Source organism: Lactuca serriola, chromosome 7 (assembly GCF_051521515.1).
Source record: "Lactuca serriola cultivar US96UC23 chromosome 7, Lser_US96UC23_V15, whole genome shotgun sequence".
Lineage (NCBI taxonomy): Eukaryota > Viridiplantae > Streptophyta > Magnoliopsida > Asterales > Asteraceae > Lactuca > Lactuca serriola.
Genome location: NC_136414.1, coordinates 22,263,126 through 22,278,263, shown reverse-complemented (window position 1 = coordinate 22,278,263; position 15,138 = coordinate 22,263,126). Strand labels below are relative to the sequence as shown.

Sequence of the window (15,138 nt, the reverse complement as noted above, 5' to 3'; positions counted from 1 at the left end):
TGTGGAATTAAGAGACCAATGTTTACAAATTAACAAATTTACAATTCCTAACTTATAAGTTAAATTTATACATATAGCATGAATAAAACCAATAAAATTTCTCAACGATACATATACACAAATCCGTACTTAATTAAATCAATATACACTATTCATACAAAAATGAGACTATTACAAATACAAGTTATAATATTGCTAAATACATACTTAATTAAATCAATACACACATTAAATACAAAAATGAGACTATTACAAATACAAGTTATAATGTTGCTAAATACATACTTAATTAAATCAATACACACATTAAATACAAAAATGAGACTATTTGCAGTACAAACTATACAAATTATTGTACAACCCTTATTTTATACAAAGACACACACAAAATAAACCATTTTATCCAAAAATACTCCCAACACAAACTGGTTAAAATAAACTAGTTAGAAGCTATTTCTCATTGTGAGTTGTCAACTGAAACACAAGTCACCAACACCACTTGTCCCTGCACATCACAACTTGATTACGTGCAAAATTTTCTTCAACCTAATATCACACTCAATCAAAACCACACTAAAAAAAAACTGTACAATGCAAAAGTAAACACTCAAACTCAAAGGACACGTGTTTCTTTCCTCAAGTAGAGCAGACAATAAATCACCAAAAACACAGCACCCATTTCCTTCATTCTTCTTCTTCATTCCAGTCAAGAACGCCTCCATTGGAGGTGTTGTTCTTGTAAAGCCTCAATGATTCTTTTCTTTCATTCCCTGTAAAACAGCAAAACCAAAAGCACCATCTAAATTTATTGATTAAATCTATCTTTTTCAGTCAAATATCTAACCAAAAATGCCCCTTTATCTTCAACATTCTTATTCAGAAATCACAGAGAAAGAAAAAAAAAAGAAACGGTAATATCTTCTGCGTTTGAACTCCAAGCACCAAAAAAATCTATCATCGAACCTTTTCTTCCTTCCATCGATCCTTGCTGCCAAGCCGTCCCCACCCGAGATATCGCAGCTTGTCTTGCCCCTTCAAAGAGAGCGTTACGATTCCGCCTTCGTTCTCCTTCGCGACCGGCCAAAGACCGAGACCTCTGCCCTCGCCTTCTCCCTCTTCATGTTTCCACATCAATACCACCGAAACCTCGTATTTTCCCTTTTCGACTACCGCTGCTGGAACCGAATCAAACAACCGAAGACCCCAGCAGCTTGGCTGCTTTGCCTCTTCGGCCTCGTCGAACCCCAGAGACGGCGGTCCGTCTTCGCGATTAATCGACCAATGAAGCACTGCTACCATTGTACGCCTCTTCCCCTGCTGCTTCGTTCGTGTCCAGCTTTCCACTCCCTCGTTTCTATGACGATCCCGTTCGGTCGTCTTCTCAATCAGTCGAAATCGATGATGATTCCTTTCCCCGACCAGATGGGGATCGAGTCTTTTCCCTCCCAACTAATTTGCTTCCGATTCCTCATTGCCTCAGTGCCTTCCTTCGCATCTGCCTTGTGTTCGAATTTGTGCCTCTATTTTTACCCGATCATAAAACGAACACGGGCATAAAAAGCCCTAAGCCAGTTTTGAGTTAAGAAATGACCAAAATGCCCTTGCTGTTTAAATTCTTTATTCAAAATAGGCCTCGATCCCCAAAAGATGATTCCATTTATCCACAAACAACTCCTCATTACGTTATTTTTAACATAAGAAATCCCAATCTTCAAACTTCGAATAAAAATAATTATTTTTGCCCCTCCTTTGAAATTATTTTTACCAAAGTAGTCCTACTTCGGTTAATTAAATTACCAAACATCCCTTATACTCTAGTGAAGTTACAAATCAGTCCCCAATAGTTCCAACTTGTTATGAAATGGTCCCGAGAATATTTCAAAGTTCAAGAATTGTGGATTAACGCTTTCTCACGTCTAGCTTCTCATAGAAACCGAATTCAAACGATTGTAACTCATGCTACGAAAGTGAGTGCTTACGACCCCTTTTTTAATATTATAATTATTTAGGAGGGAATACATGTGCCTAATTATGTTTATACAAATCAATTCCCTTTTAATGTGAAAATACAATAAATCTAGTTTATAAAAAATATTATTATTTAATAATTTACCTTATTGTTATGAATACACTAGTATAATTTTTTCGTATATGTATGAAAGGTCAAGCCTTGAAATATGATAATGTTTAAAACAGACCCAACGTCAGCGTATATCTCAGCGTCAGCACCAGCGAATCAGCAGTTCAGTTTATAATAGTTTAGTGTATTTAGTACGTTGTAAAAAATCTTGTATTTATCCTGTTTCCTTAGTTATCTTGATTTTATTAGCTAGCGTATCCCTGAATTGTAGGGATTATCTAGAATAGCAGTATATATTGTTTTGTATAGGTTTGTGAATGGCTACGCCTTTCATAAATCCTAATCGTCGCTTTGTGCACACGATAATCTCTTTGTGAGATTATCTTTCTTAGTGAAAGTTTTTCTTCGTGAATCTCTCTTGTTCTTATTTGTAGTCATTGTTTGATATTTCGATTGATCTAAAGGCCTCTTCAATTGGTATCAGAGCAGGTTTCTTTTATCAAACAAATGGCTTCATCTTCTTCTTCATCAAACTCGTCAAATCATCCTTCTGCTAAAATCCCTCCTTTCGATGAAACTAACTTTGCTATGTGGAAAATAAAGGCTCTATATGCCTTGGAATCTGTTGATGAAGACATGCTGGACATCGTTGAAAAAGGTCCTTATGTTCCGATGTATCAGCCTCTTAAAAACAATGTTCCTGATGGCACTATGAAGAAAACTCCAAAAGAAAACTGGACGGCAGACGACAAGAGAAAACATGGTTTGGATGTTCGTGCTCGTGCGGCTATTAGCTACTCATTGCCATACAACATCTTTGGGCTGGTTCAAAATTGCATCTCAGCAAAAGAGATGATGGATACGCTGACTGTATCTTTTGAAGGAACTGAAGAAGTCAAGGCTTCTCAAATAAATGATCTTAACCGAAGGTATGAACATTTTTTTGCTAAGAAAGGTGAAACCTTGACTCAAACCTTTAACAGATTCAATACTCTTGTTAACGATCTTCGGAGACTAGATCAGTTGAAGCATAGAACTGTTCTAGTGCAAAAGTTTTTGGATTCTCTAGGTGCAGGTTGGGAGAATCATGTTGATGTGCTGAAAAACAGCGAGAAGATCAACTCTATGGACTTACAAAGTCTCTATGGAAATCTTCGATACTATGAAGAATCCAAGCTTCAAAGAAAGGAACTGATGAAGGATTCTCAGCGTGAATCTTCTGTAGCTTTGTTCTCCAACAAAAAGCTTGTGGCAGACTCAGACACTGAAAGTGATTCAGACACTGATTCATCTAAAACTAACACTGATGATATTGAAAAGGTTGTAGCTAGTGCAGCCTTGATTGTGAAGACCTTTGAAAAATCAGGTCGAAACTTCTCAAAGTTTCAAAAGAAGATTGGTGGAAAGTTCTCAAAAGGGTCAGGAGCTGATAAAAGGCATGGTGCTGATAAGAAAGAGAAGGCTCAGTGCTTTAACTGTGGGAGCACTGATCATTTTGCAAAGGATTGTAAACAAAAGAAACAAGGCACAGATGAATACTGGAAGCAGAAGTACAACAAGCTGACTGAGAAGCTGAAAGCTGAAAATTTGGAACATAAAGTGCTTGTAGCTGAAGAAGAAAAATGGAAAACTGATGAAGAGTCATCAGATGATGAAGTCAGGTGTCTCATGGTCAAAATAGAGGACCCGGATATTCCCGATAAAGACAAAAGTACTTTTGACACTGATATGTCTGATGCTGAAAATTCCAGGAAGCACAACATTGACTCTTCTTCAATGTACCAGGTTAAAAACTTTGTTTCCTATTCAATGAATGAAAAAATCAAAATGTTTGAGTATTTGGGTGTCATTAATTCTAAGAAGAATCAAACCATAAGAAATTTGCAAAATCAAATTGATCTTCTTGAAACTGATATATCCATAAAAAATAGCATTATTGAGTCCACGCAGGAAAATCTTAGAATTACCAGTTTGTCAAATTCATCCCTGTCTGCTGAAATTGACGATGTTAAAAATCTTTTGATTAAAGAACAAACTGTGCTCCACACTTGGGCAAAATCTCATAAGAATGCCTATTATATTATCTCAGCTCAAATTCCTCATTCTTGTGAAAAAATTCTTGGGGGTAATTTTGCAGAAGCTGAAAAGGTTTTTAAATCACAAGAAAAGGAATCTGAGGTCTATTCCATGGAAGAGATGAAAATTAATTTCAAAAATAAGTTTGTCAGTAACTCTTTTATTAATCAAAGTTTAATTGATGAATATTGTACTATTAATTCTGATGGTATCACTGAATGTAATGTTGAAATTACTGGAATTGATCTGACCTCTTATCCTACACATCTTGTTAGACCAACCCCTCTGACTGAGAATATTATTGCTTTTCCTATCTCTAATGGAGTGTTTCATGCTGTTCATGAACAACTCAAGCACTTCCCTGATTGCAATCCATCTGTGAATGAGTCAAAATCAGATACTGATATTTCATCCTCTAACACTGATCAAATTCATTCTGACACTGAACTCAGTCGTGAGTCAGTGATAAACAAAAGGACTCAAAGCTCTATTGGTGAATCTTACATATCAAAATGTGTTAAATCAAAAAATTTGCTCACCAAGAAGAACTTTGGAACTAGAGTTTGTTACAGATGTGGTGACTCCTCTCACAAGATCAGTGAATGTTCTTTTGATAAATCATCCTCAAGAGCTGAAAATATTAAATTTAGGAATGAAAAATGGACTCTTAAGTCAAACTCTTTAAATTGTCTTCCTAAGGAATGTTATAATTTATTATCAAATAACTTTGTGAATGACCCATCTTCGAATGGGTCAGTGTGTTCTAACTAGTTTCTCAGCACTGCAGGGTCAGGAGCATCTTTGGTACTTAGACAGTGGTTGCTCAAGGCATATGACAGGATCAAAGTCTCTCCTGGAAGATTATGTTAAGAAAACTGGTCCTGCAGTTACTTATGGAGACAATGGTTTATTTTGTGTGTGTCTTTGTATAAAATAAGGGTTGTACAATAATTTGTATAGTTTGTACTGCAAATAGTCTCATTTTTGTATTTAATGTGTGTATTGATTTAATTAAGTATGTATTTAGCAACATTATAACTTGTATTTGTAATAGTCTCATTTTTGTATTTAATGTGTGTATTGATTTAATTAAGTATGTATTTAGCAATATTATAACTTGTATTTGTAATAGTCTCATTTTTGTATGAATAATGTATATTGATTTAATTAAGTACGGATTTGTGTATATGTATCGTTGAGAAATTTTATTGGTTTTATTCATGCTATATGTATAAATTTAACTTATAAGTTAGGAATTGTAAATTTGTTAATTTGTAAACATTGGTCTCTTAATTCCACAATTAACACATATATAATGCATGCTTAAGAGATAAAAATATAAGGAATTGAAGATTTATACATAATAAGCATCAAAATTTGTCATATATACTATTAATTGGTATTTGAAAATTTAGATGACATATATATAAATTTATATATATTTAGTAGTGTTATATAATTTTAATTATATAACATCTATGCATTGACTTTATATGATTGTCATACATTGCATATTTTATAAAACTTTAATAAGATGACTTCCATTTGACCACAAAACATGTCCTCGACCTCTATACATAGTTGCACACGATTTTAGAAGTGTTGTGTTCTTTCTACCTTTAAAATTCACATCAGTCGTATTGGACCTTTACATCCTCTCCGGGATACATTACCACTAATAGAAATCACGTCAAAATCATTAGTTTAAGGTTTCGTGATTAATAAATTTGAAAACATCTGATTTTTAAATTTTTATAAATATTTTTATTAAAAATATTTCAAATATGAAATTAAATATTAAGCTATAGCCTAAATCCAAAAATGCTTTATGAAATTCCATTTCAGGTGTGCAAGTACCTCAACGGATAGAAACGGCTTTAGCAATTTTAAGAAAATTAGTATTATACGGGTTTTGAATTCTTAAAATGGTTATATCTTTTGTATACGAACTCTGTTTTGGACGTTCTTTATCTTTATGGAGACGGAGAAACACGTAGTACGAAACTAGAGTGTTTGTTTTTCTCTAAACGGCTTAATACGGAATTTCAGTTTTTCAGTTGCATTCTTTGGGTTGCAGTTTTGAGTTGTTTGATTTGTTTGTCATATTACATATTTGGAAGTAAATTACAATCTGGTATCTTTTGTATACCCTTATTTTATTCACAAGTTGTACCAGACGTCTTTTATCAATAGAAGCGTCTGCAAGCTTGTTCTGATTTCCGTTTCTATTTCTTTCTTGTTGTTATTCATTGTTTTGGTTGTGTGATCACTAGTAAGATCCGTTTTAGGACCTTACAATTGGTATTAGAGCAAAACCAGTGTCAAAACATCCTACAATCAAATTTTTGACCGTATTTGTAACAGCCCGAAATCTCAGGTATTGTTTAATTATGTTTTTGGGGTGAGTTAAGAGGGGACTCGGCGAGTTGGAGCCTAGACTCGCCGAGTAGGATCACAGACTTGGTCGCGGGTCCGCGACTGGACTCGACGAGTCCAGATATGGACTCGGCGAGTCGACGCTGTTCAGCAGAAACCCTAACCGTTCGGTTTTGGATCGTATATAATGCTCTTATATGCCGTCATTGTCCGTCTTTAGTCGATTGAGAGGAACCCTAAACGGCTGTGGGCATCTAGAGCAAGATTGGAGGATATTAGGGCTTGAAGAAATTGTTGGGCAAGGAGGAGAAGGGTTTTGGCTAAAGGAACAGCAAGGGATTCGAGTTCTGTGGTTTGGAGACACAGAGAGGGCATATTCCAGGGAGGTTGTAGCTCGTCGGTTGTGCACGAGTCATTTCGGGATTTGCTAGCGTTCAGCCTTTACGAGGTGAGTCTTCTCACTATATTGTACCCGGAAGGGTTTGACTGTGTGACCGGAAGGTCGGATATGATATATGATATGTATGCTATATGTGGTAAGTTATTTGTTATATGTGCTATGTATGTTATGGGCCGGAAGGCAATATGTTATGGGCCGGAAGGCGATATGTTGTGTGATGGACCGGAAGGTCGGCGTGGGTAGGACCGGAAGGTTTACCCAGCAGGGACGGAAGTCCCCTGAGACACATGGACCGGAAGGTCGGGCCTGGAAAGGCGTATGTGCATAAGTTGTATATTGGGGAACTCACTAAGCATTTATGCTTACAGTTGTTGTACATGTATTTCAGGTACTAGCGAGGACCGTGGGAAGGCGCCGGCGTGATCGATACACACTGAAGACTGCTTTTATGATCTTGGGATTTTGACTATTTGTATTTGGCGGAATACTCAAACTATTTATGCCTTGTTATGAATGGAAATAAATATATTTTTAAAAAGAAAAATTTGTTTGAAAATTTGCGTTGTTACAATTGGTATCAGAGCCTTGGTTTGAGGGATTCGGGTGCACCTTCGGGGGTAACTGAACTCAAACCGAGGATTTGAGGAAACTTTTTAAATAAAGGCATAAACTTTTGTAAATGGTTTTGTGGTAAGCAAGAAAGAAGCAGTGTGTACGATCAGTCAGCGCCCGAACGGTAAAGATCCCCAAAATACCTTACAATATTATATGATATGAAATGTTATGCATGCTAGAAGACTAGGTATTCATGATAGGACTAGAGTGGCCTGATTTGTGATGCCTTAGTCTAGGGAAGTTTGCCTATATGAGATGCTTTGCTAGTATGCGGGTAGATAGTGCATATCAGAAGTAGAGTACTCACTATCCGGAGTTTGGGGAGGAAGACTTGGGATGAACACTGATGCGGTGTGGTCGGTAGTATTGGGCCCGTACTACCGAGGACACCGGGTCAGTGGGAGACCCAAGTAAGAATCCCTGGATATCGGGGACTGAGTAGGGTTGCGTATCGAGTACGATTATACTCGGAGGAGTCTCTGATAGTTTTATGTTGTATTTCAGAGACATCATGGTTAGACCACGCCACGGAGCGAGTACGAGCGGTGTGAGTGACGAGGATATTCGTCAGATGATTCACGAGGAGGTGGCGGCCGTGATCCGGGCTGAGATCCCGGAGATGTTTGGGTCTATTAAGACCACCCTGATGGAGACATTCGATGAGCGGTACGCCGCGTTGACTGAGGCTGCAACCGCTGCAGCTACCGCAGCTGTGGTCGCTGCTAGGCCACAGGGAGGTGACTCGTTGCTGTTCCGAGAGTTCAGCAACACGAAGCCACCGGAGTTTGATGGGACGCAGGATCCGATTGCTGCGATGAGGTGGATCGCGGACATAGAGGGGTGCTTCTACACGTGTTCATGCCCGGAGCACCTGAGGGTACGGTTCGCTTTGAACCAGCTCCGCCTGGGAGCGAAGGACTAGTGGAAGTTCGTGACGGCGAACTTCACTTTGGCAGAGACTACAGCGGTGACATGGGAGGGGTTTACTGCCATGTTCAGGGATGAGTACTTTCCCCCGGTGGAGAGGGAACGATTGGTGCAGGAGTTCTTAACCCTCAAGCAGGGTACTGATTCTGTTGCGGTGATTACGCGGAAGTTTCATGAGAGGGCGATGTTCTGCCCCGAGCTGGTGTCCACTGATCAGGCTCGGATGAGCCGGTACTTGGGAGTGTTGAGGAGAGATATCCGGGAGTTTGTGTCAAACTCCACTTACCATACTTTTGCTGAGCTTCAGGCGAATGCCAGGAAGCGCGAGATCGAGTTGGAGACCCAGGCCAGGGAGGAGGCCGAGTCTCAGCGGGTGGACCGGCGACCGGCTCAGTTCCAGCCGGCAGCCAAGCGGACCAAGTCCGCCGATGCGAGGACGGGAGGTTCGAAGAGCCGCACTTGCGGAAAGTGCGGCAAGGGTCATGAGGGGGCGTGTCGATCTGGTGCTTGCTACAAGTGTGGCAAGGAGGGGCACATTGCTAGGGAGTGTCCCAAGGGATTCACGGTTTGCTTTCATTGCAACCAGACTGGCCATAGGAAGGCCGAGTGCCCTCAGCTTCTTCAGGGATCTGCACCTGCTGCCGGAGCTACTGCGACTCGACCGGTGAAGGCCGAGGCCCCGAGGGCTCGGGGGAGAGCTTTTCAGCTGACTGCGGAGGAGGTCCGCGCTGCGCCCGATGTTGTGGCAGGTATGTTGTAATTCATGTAATTATTTTAATGTCGAGATGTTATGCTTATGTTATTATATGCGTAGGTACTTTTCTTGTGAACTCTGTGCCTGCCTTAGTGTTATTTGACTCGGGTGCGAGTAGGTCCTTTGTGTCCTTAGCTTTCAGTCAGCATATCAGCGTTAGTCGTGAGTCGTTGAGTCGACCTTTGAGAGTTTCTATAGCTGACGAGAAAGTGATTTGTGCCACGGAGGTTCTTCGGGGATGTGTACTAGAGATCTTCGGGGTTGAATTCCCGATTGACCTGATCCCTATTGCGATGAGTGATGTCTGTGTCATCGTAGGCATGGACTGGTTGAGCCGATTCAGCGCTGTCATCGACTGTGAGCGTCAGCTGGTGACCATACGAGACCATAGTGGGGGAGTCCTTTCGGTGTACGGCGAGGGTACCCGTTCGGGATCAGCTTTTTGTTCGGCCGCTAGGGCAAGGCAGTGTCTACAGCAGGGCTGTAAGGGTTTTGTGGCGTATGTGATGGATACGCGGGAGGTTCCCGAGAGACCGAAATCAGTTGAGGAGGTCCCTGTGGTGCGTGAGTTTCCAGATGTTTTCCCCGAGGAGCTGCCGGGAGTACCTCCTGTGAGGCAAGTAGAGTTTGGTATCGATCTGGTTCCGGGGGCCGCGCCTATTGCTAAAGTGCCTTATCGTCTTGCACCTCCAGAGATGCAAGAGTTGTCCTCGCAGCTCCAGGAGCTGTTGGGGAAGGGATTCATTCGGCCGAGCAGTTCGCCGTGGGGAGCACCTATTCTGTTCGTCAAGAAGAAGGATGGTTCACACCGGATGTGTATTGATTACCGGGAGTTGAACAAGTTGACGGTCAAGAACCGTTACCCGTTGCCGAGGATCGATGATTTATTCGATCAGTTGCAGGGGGCAACTTGGTTTTCCAAAATCGATCTGAGGTCAGGGTACCATCAGGTGAGAGTGCGGGAGGAGGATGTCCAGAAGACAGCGTTTAGGACGCGATATGGGCATTATGAGTTTGTGGTGATGCCTTTCGGACTCACCAATGCCCCGGCGGTGTTCATGGATCTCATGAACAGGGTATGCAGACCGATGTTGGATCGGTCAGTAATTGTATTCATCGACGACATTCTAGTGTATTCTAGATCTAGAGAGCAGCATGAGGAGCATTTGAGGGAGGTCCTTGAGGTATTGAGGTCGGAGAAGCTTTATGCAAAGTTCTCCAAATGTGACTTCTGGCTGCGAGAGGTCCAATTTCTAGGACATGTTGTCAATCAGAAAGGGATATTGGTCGATCCGGCCAAGGTTGAGGCGGTAATGAGTTGGGAGGTGCCGAAGTCACCTTATGAGATCAGGAGCTTCCTGGGGTTGGCAGGGTATTATCGGAGATTCATCAAGGATTTCTCCAAGATCGCAGTGCCACTCACCAGATTGACCCGGAAGGGTGTTGCATACTCATGGGGGCCCGAGCAGCAGACCTCCTTTGAGACACTTCGCCAGAGGTTGTGCGAAGCCCCGGTATTAGCCCTTCCAGAAGGGATGGAGGGTTTTGTGGTATATTGCGACGCATCGATTTCGGGACTGGGTGCAGTGTTGATGCAGAGGGGTCATGTGATAGCGTATGCGTCGAGGCAGCTGAAGCCTCATGAGGCGAGATATCCCACGCATGATTTAGAGTTGGGAGCAGTAGTGTTCGCTCTCAAGATTTGGCGTCACTACCTGTATGGGGTTCGATGTACCATATATACGGACCATAAGAGCTTGAAGTATTTGATGGATCAGCCCAACCTAAATATGCGTCAGAGGAGGTGGTTGGATGTGGTCAAGGATTACGATTGTGAGATCCTGTACCACCCAGGCAAGGCTAATGTGGTAGCCGACGCGTTGAGCCGCAGGGCGGAGAGCACTCCATTGCGAGATGTATGCTTGAGACTGACTGTGATGACTCCAGTATTGGATGCTATTCGTGGGGCGCAGGCCGAAGCTGTGCGACCAGAAATGCAGAAGAAAGAGCGGGTCGTGGGATTAATTTCAGAGTTCGTTAAGAATGGGCGAGGGCTTATGACGTTTCAGGGTCGGATTTGGGTACCGTTTGTGGGCGGTACGCGTATTACTTTGATGGAAGAGGCTCATAGATCGAAATTCTCGATCCATCCCGGTGCTACGAAGATGTATTTGGACCTGAGGAAAGAGTATTGGTGGCCCTGTATGAAGAGGGACGTTGCATGGTTCGTCGAGCGGTGCTTGACCTGCCGTAGGGTTAAGGCTGAGCACCAGAGACCGCATGGCAAGTTACAGCCATTGGAGATCCCCGAGTGGAAGTGGGAGCAGATCACTATGGATTTCATCACCAAATTGCCGAGAACTGCCAGGGGAGTTGATGCAATTTGGGTGATTGTGGATAGGTTGACGAAGAGTGCACACTTCCTTGCCATCAGCGAGAGTTCTTCCGCGGAGAAGTTGGCAGAGATATATGTGAGAGAAGTGGTATCTCGGCATGGGGTGCCGATCTCGATTGTGTCAGACCGTGATGTGCGCTTCACTTCCAGGTTTTGGAAGAAATTCCATGAGGAGCTGGGTACTAAATTGCATTTTAGTACCGCATACCATCCCCAGACAGACGGTCAGAGCGAGCGGACGATTCAGACGCTGGAGGACATGCTCCGAGCGTGTGTGTTAGACTTCGGGGGTAGTTGGGATGCGTATTTACCATTGGCAGAGTTTTCCTACAACAACAGCCATCATTCGAGCATTGGTATGCCACCTTTTGAGCTGTTGTATGGTAGGAGGTGTCGGACCCCCATTTGCTGGGGAGAGGTGGGAGAGAGAGTGATGGGCAGCACGGAGATCGTGCTCCAGACGACAGAGCAGATTCAGCAAGTGAGACAAAGGTTATTGACTGCCCAGAGCCGACAGAAGAGTTATGCAGACAGGCGCCGATCCGAGCTTGAATTCCAGGTCGGCGACTTCGTTCTCCTGAAGGTCTCTCCTTGGAAAGGAGTGATTCGATTCAGGAAGAGGGGCAAATTGGGGCCCCGGTATATTGGGCCATTTTGTGTGATTGCAAGGATAGGTCGGGTAGCCTATCGGTTGGCGTTGCCAGCGGAGTTGGGTCAGATCCACGACACTTTTCATGTGTCGCAGTTGAGGAAGTGCATAGCCGATGAGTCGGCAGTGGTTCCATTGGAGGATATTCAGGTGGATGCGAGCCTGAATTACACGGAGAGACCAGTGACTATCAGAGATCGAAAGATCAAGGTTCTGAGGAACAAGGAGGTACCTCTGGTGTTGGTTCAATGGCAACACCGTAAGGGATCGGAAATGACTTGGGAACCGGAACGCGAGATGCGGGAGCAGCATCCGAAACTATTTGCAGAGTGAGACTTCGAGGGCGAAGTCTAATCCAAGTGGGGGAGAGTTGTAACAGCCCGAAATCTCAGGTATTGTTTAATTATGTTTTTGGGGTGAGTTAAGAGGGGACTCGGCGAGTTGGAGCCTAGACTCGCCGAGTAGGATCACAGACTTGGTCGCGGGTCCGCGACTGGACTCGACGAGTCCAGATATGGACTCGGCGAGTCGACGCTGTTCAGCAGAAACCCTAACCGTTCGGTTTTGGATCGTATATAATGCTCTTATATGCCGTCATTGTCCGTCTTTAGTCGATTGAGAGGAACCCTAAACGGCTGTGGGCATCTAGAGCAAGATTGGAGGATATTAGGGCTTGAAGAAATTGTTGGGCAAGGAGGAGAAGGGTTTTGGCTAAAGGAACAGCAAGGGATTCGAGTTCTGTGGTTTGGAGACACAGAGAGGGCATATTCCAGGGAGGTTGTAGCTCGTCGGTTGTGCACGAGTCATTTCGGGATTTGCTAGCGTTCAGCCTTTACGAGGTGAGTCTTCTCACTATATTGTACCCGGAAGGGTTTGACTGTGTGACCGGAAGGTCGGATATGATATATGATATGTATGCTATATGTGGTAAGTTATTTGTTATATGTGCTACGTATGTTATGGGCCGGAAGGCGATTATATTATGGGCCGGAAGGCAATATGTTATGGGCCGGAAGGCGATATGTTGTGTGATGGACCGGAAGGTCGGCGTGGGTAGGACCGGAAGGTTTACCCAGCAGGGACGGAAGTCCCTTGAGACACATGGACCGGAAGGTCGGGCCTGGAAAGGCGTATGTGCATAAGTTGTATATTGGGGAACTCACTAAGCATTTATGCTTACAGTTGTTGTACATGTATTTCAGGTACTAGCGAGGACCGTGGGAAGGCGCCGGCGTGATCGATACACACTGAAGACTGCTTTTATGATCTTGGGATTTTGACTATTTGTATTTGGCGGAATACTCAAACTATTTATGCCTTGTTATGAATGGAAATAAATATATTTTTAAAAAGAAAAATTTGTTTGAAAATTTGCGTTGTTACAGTATTCTTCATTGTTTACGACTAAAGATGGTGTTTGCTGCGAAAGGGTTTCAAGCTTAATTCACAAATTACGTTTTTCTCGAATTTCTGGGAGATTACGGCCAGAGCTTACGACCGTAAACACAGATTATGGCCGCAATCTCAACTCAGTTCTTGGTCCGTAAACTTGATTCTTAGGCCGTGAATAAGGATTCTTCAACAACCAGAAACTTGGACTCTTAGACCGTAATCTTAAACCGCAAACTCTTTACGACCGTAAACTCGACCGTGAACAGAGTTTACGGCCGTAAACATTTTTTGCCCGTGAACTATTGTTTGACCAGAAACTCAAATTCTTTTTAATTAATACCTTAATTTCTACTTAAACTAATTTTAAATGGATTCACAAAGTCAAACACATCACCATGAGCTGGACTCTGTAATGGGCACAACCACTCGAATCCCAAGACTGTTGTCTGCTGAAGGTTTTCTTGAATAGAAGTACAGGATTGAGAAGTATATCAAAATGAAGGACTTCAAAATTTGGAGAAGCATCGTAAAAGATCTTGTCAGAATAACCACCACTGTTGCAGGGCAAGTGGTTGACAAAAAAATTGAGAATTACACTGATGAAGACTTTGAGAATGTTGAAGAGCAAGAAAGGGCTTTGGCCACTCTAACATGGCCCTGTCTCCGGATATAGCTCAAGGTTTTAGGGAGTATACTTCAGCAAAGGCTTTGTGGGAAGCCCTAATTGAAGTATATGAAGGGAATGAAGATATGAAGGAGTCGCCAAGACATGATGCGTCAAAGGTTCAACATGTTCAATTACATTCCTGGTGAGACCCTGGAGGCGCAGCTTCAATGGTTCACAACTCTCACCACTGAGATGAGCATATCTGGAATCTTCTTGACAAAGTCTGAAATAAACAAGAAGCTACTAAATGCCCTTCCAAAGTCATGGGACATGAATGTAGCAGTTATCAAGAAGACCAAAGACTTAAATCACCTTACTCTCGCTGAAGTGATGGCAATCATCAAGGCGTGTGATATTAATGATAAACAGCAGGAGATAGACCATGTGAATTCATACTCAGCTGCAAACCTTGGAATATCATCTAACAATGATCTTTCATCTTTCACCTTTTCCTCTGCAGGTCAGCCCTTTGCTGCTCAGCAAGCTCAGATTCAGTCTTTTTCCACTCCATCAGCTACTTCACTTCCCGCTGCATCAGCCATGCCTTTCTCTTAGAACCAATCATTCGCTACTACTCAAGTTGCTTCTCCTTCAAATGTGGCCTCCTCCTCAAACAACAAGGAGGGTGATGAAAATCTTGCTCTCGCTACAGGACTTGTTAACTATTACAATGCTCTTGTAGCTGGATATCTTCCCCCGCAACTGTCATTTGCTGATCTTGATCAGATACATCCTGAAGATGTCGAAGAAATGGATATTACATGGCAAATTGCCATGGCAGTTTTCAGGGCAAAGCAGTTTACGAAG

At 42.6% G+C, this 15,138-nt stretch overlaps 1 long non-coding RNA gene across 1 annotated transcript in view; it reads right to left on the bottom strand.

Moving 5' to 3' along the window:
* Positions 1-429: 429 nt before the first annotated feature.
* LOC145064790 (uncharacterized) overlaps positions 430-15,138 on the bottom strand; it is a 67,476-nt gene continuing 52,767 nt past the window's right edge. The window contains exon 2 of the long non-coding RNA XR_013688083.1: positions 430-770. This is a non-coding gene — a long non-coding RNA (uncharacterized LOC145064790). The remainder of the gene's footprint in view (positions 771-15,138) is intronic.